Raw genomic sequence first — 8785 nt, 5'->3', positions numbered from 1 at the left:
CCCGATCTGACGATCTGACGAGCTGCGCTCTGTGCACACCCCTGTGTGGAGGCTCCCCGGAGGCTCCTCTCCGCAGAGACCCCAGCATTGCCCTCACCCTACCATCCCCCCTCTCCCACCAGCCCCTGCGCTGGGTGTTCTCTGTAGGGTCCAAAGAAAGGATAACGCTGCACCCCGCCCCCCCCCAACTGGCTCTCTTTCCCGTTCTTACCAACACCCAGAGGGGGTCCTTTCTGGCTGCCTGCCCATGGCTCCCCCAGAGAGGCCCTCGCCCCCTTGGATGCCCTGTGCTCTGGCTTTCTCCCCTACCTCTCTGCAAAAACGACTCTCTGAAGCCACCCATAAGCCCCACTGGGCCTTGATCTCTGTGCCACCTTCACACTTGGCCACTGTATTCCCATAACTCTCTTTCTCTGGGGCTTCTTCTTTTTAAAAAATGTTTTTATTTTTAACATGGCACAAAGCAAACAATGTGTACTTCATGTAAGCGGAATCACACAGTATTTGGCCTTCGGCAACTGGCTTTTTTTCACTCCCGTAACATCCTCAAGGTTCATCCATGTTGGTGGACTTCCTTCCTTGTTGGGGGCTGAACACTCTGCCCTTGTAGGTACGTTCGGCAGCTTCTTCACCTGTTCACACGCTGGGGGACACTCGAGTTGTCGCACTTCCTGGCTACGGTGAACACTGCTGGAACGAACACAGGTGCGCAAGTCTCTCCACATCCCGTCTGCTGTGTCTTCTTCACTGGAGTGAGTTGGCTTCTCTAGGAATATCTTTCTCCCCTGCCGGCTCCGCCTTCCTCATCTTCCTCCGTCACCCAAGGTGCTGTTACCCCGAGCCCGGCTTTCGCTGTTCAAGCACCTGCGAGACTCGTCCTGCGGCTCCCCTGTGGACCTCTAGACCAAGAGCAGTGGGGCCCCGGAGGGCGCTGGGCCAGGACAAGGCTGCTGGGAACTTCATCTGCTGTCAGCGGACTCGGCCCACCTTTGCTGTCCGCGCTGCAATCCCTCACCTCTCGGAAGGAAGGCACAGGAAGCTCCCTCTGCTTTAAGCATTATGGATCCCTCACTGCCAAACGGGCAGCTCCAGAGCGAGCGTCCTCCTGCGCTCCAGCCAGCACGAGGACAAGCCCGTGGACGTCTTTATCCAGGGGACCCAGAGGCTTCTGGAAGCACATCCCTTCTCTCCTCTTCTCTGCCTCCCCTCACCATCACTCTGGAAACTTCTCTTTCCTCATCTCCTTCTGAGGTACAATTTAGGTGCCTCTGTGCCACCTTCCCAGCCAGCCCAAGTCCTGGCCGATTCTTCTCCCGCAAGATCTCCCTGGCACTCATTGTGTGCATCACTCAGGAGGTACCTGAGCCAACCATAAGGATGCGAGACAGAGAGTGGGCTGTCAGCACCCCGGGGGACGGGAGGCACCTCGAGCCACCTCCCCAGCCGGCACTATGCCCAGCGACAGGAGGCCTCCACAGCGGCTTTCCAGCTGTGACCTCTCAGCAGCCTTGGACCTTGGTGACAGTTTCTTCCTGCAACACCTGTACTTTGGTCTCTGGCTGTGTGCTCTCTCACTTACCTGCCTGCCTGCCTGCCACTGCATCTCAGTTTCCTGCGAGCATCCTTCTCTTCTCTCCCTTGGACAGTGTCTCCATGCCTACTACTTCCCCTCCCGCCTCTTTTTTTTTTTTTTTTTTAAGATTTTATTTATTTATTTGACAGAGAGAGACAGCGAGAGAGGGAACACAAGCAGGGGCAGTGGGAGAGGGAGAAGCAGGCTTCCCACCGAGCAGGGAGCCTGATGCGGGACTCGATCCCAAGACCTTGGGATCATGACCTGAGCCGAAGGCAGACGCTTAATGACTGAGCCACCCAGGCGCCCCTTCCTCTCCCTCCTCTTAACGAAAGATGCCCACCTGTCCATCTATCCATCCATTCAGCAAACATGCACTCAGCACTTGCTGTGGTCCAGAATTTGACTTAGACAGCAGGAGACACATGAGTCAGACTCACTTCCTGTCCGCACATGGCTTATAACACAGCAGCAGGGCCGGCCACAAGCTGGGGAAGAGGTCTTGTGGGGGACAGTGCATTGGCCTGCCCTTCTAGCTACTGCTTACCTCCACTTGGACACACCACAGACATCTCTAACGCAACATGTCCCAAATTCAATTTATCATCCCCTCCAACCTGCTCCCTCTCCCATGTTCCCCTATGCTAGCTAATCACACTGCAACGTGGAGGCTTGGGGCTCACCCAGCACATCCTCTCTCCCACCCCTCCACTCCATTGGCTGGGTCCCCACCCCATCTCCTCCTCCTCCTCGCTTGCCCGGGAATTCCTCAGAACCTCTGCAGTCCCACCAGGTCCTGACCACCTCACCAAGGCAACCAGAGCCGACCCCTAACCTGTCTCTTCCACCTTTCTGCCACTCGCATCCAGACTCCATTCTCTGGCCTGGGTCAAGAGGAACTTACTAAAAAAAAATTTCTGCCTAAAATTTGAAGTGGCTAGAGTGGCTCAGTTGGTTGAGCGTCCGACTCTTGATTTCAGCTCAGGTCATGATCTCAGGGTCGTGAGATAGAGCCCCATGTCGGACTTCGCGCTCAGCGGGGAGTCTGCTTGAGGTTCTTTCTCTTCCTCTCCCTCTGCCCCTCCCCCTGCTCGTGCACACACGTGCTCTCGCTTTCCCTCTCTCAAATAAATAAACAAATGTTAAGAAAAAAAAAAAACTTGAAATGGCTTTTCATTCACTCCAGAGTAAAGAACTCCAGAATAACCTCCTGGGACAGTGTGCCTTTCCTCTAGTCGCTCCATACACACCTTGCACCACATGCTCACCAAGGCTGAGCACCTTGTACCGTTTTCTGGAAACCTTTACTGAGTGCCCAGCATCATGTCAGGCCTTGGTGACACAGAGATGAACAGACAACCTGCCTAACGGAGCTAACAGTGAGGTTCCTTGAGGCATGCTGTTTCTTCCACCTGGGACATCATCCCCTCTGGATTCTTCTCAAACCTATCACGCAGTCAGTGCCCTATGTACACCTCACTATAATCCCTTTTATACACTGCTGCTGCTTCATTGGGTTTCTGTGTGCCTGGATAATACTCTCAATGTTGAAATCCTTTCATTCATTCAAATATTTACTGAGCACCTCCTATGTGACAGGCACCGCCAGGCGCCGATGGCACACTAATGAACAAAGCAGACACAGGTCTTGTGGTCATAGGGCATACATCCTGGTGTGGGAGACAGAGGACAGAGATAAGTCAAACAGGTAGGGTGCATTAGATGGTGATGTGCTGGAAAGGAAAAAATTGAGTTGCAGAAAGAAGGTTGAGTGGAAGGAGTGTCTACAGTTTTAAATAGGAGATTCAGAGTAGGTCTCATTGATAAGGTGAAGTTTGAACAACGAAACAATGGAGTAAATGAAAGAAAGTACAGGCTGTGTGGATGCCTGCAGGAAAACTTCCAGACATAAGAAGAAGCCAGTGCAAAGGCCCTGAGGCAGGAGTGAGAGTAGTAGATGAAGGGAGAAAGATATTGGGTGTGCAGGGTCGGGGGGAGATTGTAGGACCCTGTAGGCCTTTGCCATTGTATATATTGGCTTTTACTCCGAATAAATGGGGAACTGCTGGAGCATTTCTAACAGATGAGGGGACATGATCTGACCTAGAATTTAAAAGCGTCACCCTGGCTGCTGTCTTCTGATTAGAACATAGCAGAAGCAAGAGTGGAAGCAAAGAAACCGGTGAGGTAGCTTCTGGAGTCACCCAGGTGAGAGTGGTGGCTGGGGCCATGCAGGCAGTGTGGAGGTGGTGGGAAGTGGCCAAGCTCTGGCCACATTTTTGAGATGAAGCCCATGGTGTCTGATGACCGGCTGCATGTGATGGGCGAGAAACGGAAAGCATGCAAGGATGCCCCCAGATACTTGGTCTGCGCAAACAGAAGAGGGGACTTACCAATGAACTGACGGAAGGAAAAGAATGTCTATTCAAGTCCTTTGTCCATTTTTAAATGGGGTTGTTTGTCTTTTGTTGTTGAGTTGTGGAAATACCTCATTTGAAATGAACCGACTCTCCACCCCAGGCTTTCCAGTCGCTCATTTAAAGAGCTCTTCCTCTCCTTTTAAATCCAAATGTAGGTAGTTTCAGAGCCGGACGAGACCCTAATGTCACTCACTCCACCTCCAGGATGGCCCCTATTCCTGCAATTTTTTGAGTTCTCAAACCTCAAAATCGGTTGTCTAACCTCAGTCCTTCCTGCTGCACATTGGCCTGTTTGGCACCATAGACGAGAAAAGTTACGCAAAAATTACAGAGTAGATTGGAAGTTAGATTTCCAATAGACCCAAAACACAAGGTAACCCATTTACAACGGGATCCTCAAGAAGGGCCAGGTGACTTGGCTTCTGAGAACCGAGAAAGGACACGCACGCGCCGTAGAACTGAGGGCATGACGAGGCCAACGAAGGCGTGGCTTCTGCCCGAATTCAAGATGGCCACGGGCCCCGCCCATTCCCCCCTCCTCGGGGGCGGGGAAGGGGGGGGTGTTAAAGCTCAGCACGCCATTGGTGGACTTGCCCACGGCGTAGCCCCGCCCCACCCCGGGGGGGCGGGAATGACAGTGTTTCAATTTCCGGTTCCGGCAGTACCGGGAGCCCGGTCGAGATGGAGGAAGATGCGAGCGGGGGTCGGCGGTCGCCGGGCATGGAGGCTAGAGTGGGCGCTGTGGCCTAGAGGTCCGGGCTCGGAGTTCGCCTCAGTCGCGGCGGAACCTCCCTGATCGGAGGAGGTAAGAAACGGCCGGCGCGGGGTGCCTGACGGCTACGGTCTCCGAGGACCTGGACCTGTCACGGCGGCAGCGGGTGCCTGCGGCTCCGCGGGAGCCGGCCTCGCAGCTCCGGGGCTCCGGGGCGACTGCAGCCAGGCGTCTGTTCCTGTCGGAGGAGCGCACAGCGGAGGGAGCGGGGCGAGAGGCGTGGCACGGCCGGGTCCGAGCCCCCGGCCCAGGGCGGCTGTGCGGGGGGCCAGGCCAGGCGCTGCATGGACGGGTGTCATGTGGTGTCAGTGATGAGGGATCACGTGGGTGCCTGTGGACGACCACAGGAGAGCTGGGGGGACCTCACCGTGACGAGGGAGGAGATGGCCTCGAACGAGGGGTCGGAGCATCGCGGGGACCTCCCCTGACTAGAGGAGGGCGAGCGTGTAAATGTATCCGCGCTCGCGCTGGGGGGGTGGCTCCCAGGATGCTGCGTCTCGATGCAGATGCGATGGAGAGCGGAGGAACAGGAGGGGGAAGCAAAGATCTTGTTTCCAGCTGTTTCCAGCTGAAATCGGGGACCCAAGCCTGTGGGCTGGGTCCGGAGCTGCAGAAGGGGGTTCACTTTGGTGGGGCTGCTAGCCCGGAAAGCTCTGCCTGCGTCTAGTAACCATCCCTGGGCAGTTCTGGTGACAAGTCAGGATGGAGTCATAATGGTCCTGGACTCTTCGAGTAGCTGTATCGTTGTTATGATAATACTGACAATCCTTAACATTAAACCTGGCACATTTAATCACCCAGAGAGCTTGTTAACATGTTGGCTCTTATTCGGCAGGGCGAGCCTGCAACCTGAAACTCTGTATTTCTAACAAGAAATACAGCTGATGTCCGGCGTGTGTGCCGCTCTGAGTAGCCAGGATTTAGAGCAGCATTGTCTAGGAGAACTTTGTGCCGTGATAGAGATGCTTTGCTGTTACAAAACGCCTTTACACGTGTGGCCTCCGGTGAGTGGCTCCACAGTATTATATAGCCATGGCAGGCCGACTGGCCCCGCTTCCCAGGTGAGGAAACTGAGTTTCAATGAAGTGACATGATTCCAATCATACCAGTAAGTAACAGGAGTGGAACTCAAACTTGGATCTCCTGAGGACGGGTGTTCGTTCCACTGCATGACCTGGCCTTCCAGATGGCACCGCCTTATCCCGAACCAGACTCTTATCTCAGAACCTAGTGCATAGTCTGCTGTGATGTTTCTGGTTCAGGAAGAGTGCAAGTGGAAGGGAGATGTGCAGAGACCACCAATCTGTCCCTTGCCCCTGCGCGGCTTGGTAGGGGAGGCTCTGCCTCTGACATCTCATTTGATGACTTCAGGGCATCCTGGGTCATCTATTGGGTCCCCAGAGGAAGCACCTCAACCTCTGTGCCTGAGCAGTTGTTAAAAGATGGAGGAAATTCAGAATCGGAGCTGTGCACACAAACAAGGGTCTGGGAAAGCGCCGTGAAGCACGGGGGCTGATTGAGTTGGGAGAAGGGACGGCTAGAGGAGGTGTGCATACAGGTACCCGCCAAGAGGATTTTCCAGCGGGTGAAACAAGAGGCACTAGTTTTGATGTTTCAGCAGGAAGTCTGGAGGTTATGTAACAGAGCAGGTTGAGACCCCACTTTTGAGGCGAGGGAGTGGGTACCAGGCCCTCTCGCCTTCCGCCGTACCGGCTTCTCCCTCTGAGGCGTGACCCTTAGTGGCTTCTCCTGTCACCGTGGCAACGGTAGGAGATACCTGCTTTGGCCTTGGAGAGTCCCCCCTTCCTTCTGGGAATTTAAAATCAACAGGCACACGTAAGCGATGGAGGAAAGCAGAGAAACGGGGCACTGGGTCCTGCCTTAAGACTTCTCGTCAGGAGATATTGGTACTGTTTTTTTTTTTTTTAAGATTTTATTCTGTTTGTCGGAGAGAGAAAGAAGAGAGAGCACAAGCAGGGGGAGCGGCAGGCAGAGCAGACAGAGAGACAAGCAGGCTCCCCGCCGAGCAGGGAGCCCGATGCGGGGCTCGATCCCAGGACCCTGGGATCATGACCTGAGCCGAAGGCAGACGCTTAAGGACTGAGCCACCCAGGCGCCCCAGAGATATTGGTACTTTGTGACTCAGCTTGACAAGTTCAGAAGGTCCTGGGACGGAATCCGCTGCTCTGCCTTTCTGTCCTGCTTAGCACACAGTTTGCACGAACCCAGCGGGAGGCTCTCTTGCTTGGGCCCAACTGTATTTGTCCTGTGACAACAACGTGCTGGCCAGCCGCTCAGCTCGGTCAGTCACTCCACCAGCACACTGGGAAAGCAGGGGCAGCTCTTGGTTTCTCTGGAACAAAGCTAGAGAAATCTCTGGTCATCTGTGGGGCCAGGAGCTTATGCTTAACCCTTGGGTGACCAGCAGCCATGAGGGCATTAATGCTGCCGCCCACGGGTGGGAGTGACTTGGCTTTAGACTGAACAGTGTGACTTGTGTTGGAACTCCTCTCCTCCCATGGGGTAGAAGGCATGGTCAGTAGAGGAGAAATCTCGGCTCATATCGTGCCTCCACCACTGACCAGCGGCGTGACCTTGGACCTGTTCCTTTTAACTTCTCTGCTGCGGTGTCCTCACTTAGCAGGAGTGTCTAACTGTGCACAGGTTAAGTTGTAAGGATTACATGAGGTGATAGGTGTTCAGAAAATCCTAGAGTCTCTCTCTGCTCATGGCTCAGTGGTGTTGGAAACATGACTTTGGGACCCTGGACAACAAACACTCCGGGCAGGGCCGACAATGACGCCTTCTCTTGAAGCCTCAGAGGAGAGGACTGCTGGGCTTGGTGGGTGTCCCGGCTGAGGCTGGGGAGGAGGGGCCACTTCTGCCCACAGCAGGTGACACGGTCGCGTTCCTCTCGCTCATTGCCCACATCCCACGTTTGGGCCAAGCTGGTTGTTCTAAGCCATCGTTTGCTGCTTTCGTGGTCGACGTGCATTCCTGCCCTGTTCAAAGGGCTCTGCCCTCCAGGGGTTCCTCCCATTTGCCTCACCTGGAAGCTGAGGTTTTCCCTCAGCGCACAGGTGCTCGGCTTGCACTGCAGGCAGCCTGGCCTTCTGTGACAGTGACACAGTCCCGCTGGCGGGCGGGGGCCGGAAAGCTCCCTGGGCTTCTCTGCTGACTTCCATGGTAAAGTGAGAAGCTCCTCAGGCTGCTTGGGACCTTTGGTTGGGGAAGGTGGTTGAGGATGGACTCTGTTTAGACACTTGACGTGAGGCTGGCCAGGGCACTGGCTTCGGGGACATTTCAGCTTCTAGAGTTGTCCCTTTTATGTGGCCACCTCCTTTCCCAGCCTGTTGGGATTTCTCCCAAAGCCTGGGGAGCCCCTGACTTCTCACTGCCACTTTCGCTTCCCCGTTTCCCCTCTGGCTGAAACTGTCCAGTGTCCTACCCAGGAACACATTACGTTGTCACCAAGAATATGTCCAACATATCATGACGTGCTGTTTGACAGTTCTTAAGTTGGAAGCTCCTGATTTCATACAATTATTACATTAGTACTAGTTTTGTTGGAGAACTTAGGCGGGGGATACACTTGACCTCAGAGCCACGTTACAGTACTTTGACCTGGATTCTTTCTCTCTGTATCTTAGATCCATTCCCCAGATGGATGCTGTTGTCTTCGGGAACAGACTGTGCGTTTCTTGAAGGCAGAGTCTGTATCTTCCCTGTCACTTGAATCTCCCCTCATTATACAGGACAAAGGTTATGATTTCTGTGCTTAGGGGTGAGAAGGGCCAGGCATGTCCTCTGCCCTGTGGTTCTCAAGACTTCAGGGAAACCACTTAGCTCTCTGCTGGTTCTTTCTTTTCTCTAGAGTGAGTTATCTAATAACCAAAGAGGACTCTGACCTTTGGCTTGTCCCTAACTTTCTAACTCCTTTCACCGGGGGGGGGGGGGGGGGGGGGGCGGGGCTTTTTCTTTGAGCAGAGGGGGGGGGAAAGAAAGAGGGACGGGGGTGTG

General features: G+C 54.4%; 1 protein-coding gene across 6 annotated transcripts in view; it reads left to right on the top strand.

Moving 5' to 3' along the window:
• The first annotated feature begins 4656 nt into the window (after window positions 1-4656).
• The window catches only part of SLC25A44 (solute carrier family 25 member 44), a 14686-nt gene continuing 10557 nt past the window's right edge, over window positions 4657-8785 (top strand). For 2 of the 6 annotated variants that reach the window (XM_032398319.1, XM_032398325.1), the window contains exon 1: window positions 4657-4798. The gene's annotated coding sequence lies outside the window, so the exon portion shown is untranslated. Of the gene's footprint in view, window positions 4799-8415; window positions 8641-8785 lie in introns of all 6 variants that reach the window. The other 4 variants (XM_032398324.1, XM_032398323.1, XM_032398322.1 and 1 more) reach the window with 4 other exon arrangements.

Source organism: Phoca vitulina, unplaced genomic scaffold (genome assembly GCF_004348235.1).
Source record: "Phoca vitulina isolate PV1807 unplaced genomic scaffold, GSC_HSeal_1.0 scaffold115, whole genome shotgun sequence".
In the NCBI taxonomy this organism is placed as follows: domain Eukaryota; kingdom Metazoa; phylum Chordata; class Mammalia; order Carnivora; family Phocidae; genus Phoca; species Phoca vitulina.
Note: the sequence above shows the minus strand (reverse complement) of the source record. Positions and strands in the feature narration are given on the sequence as shown.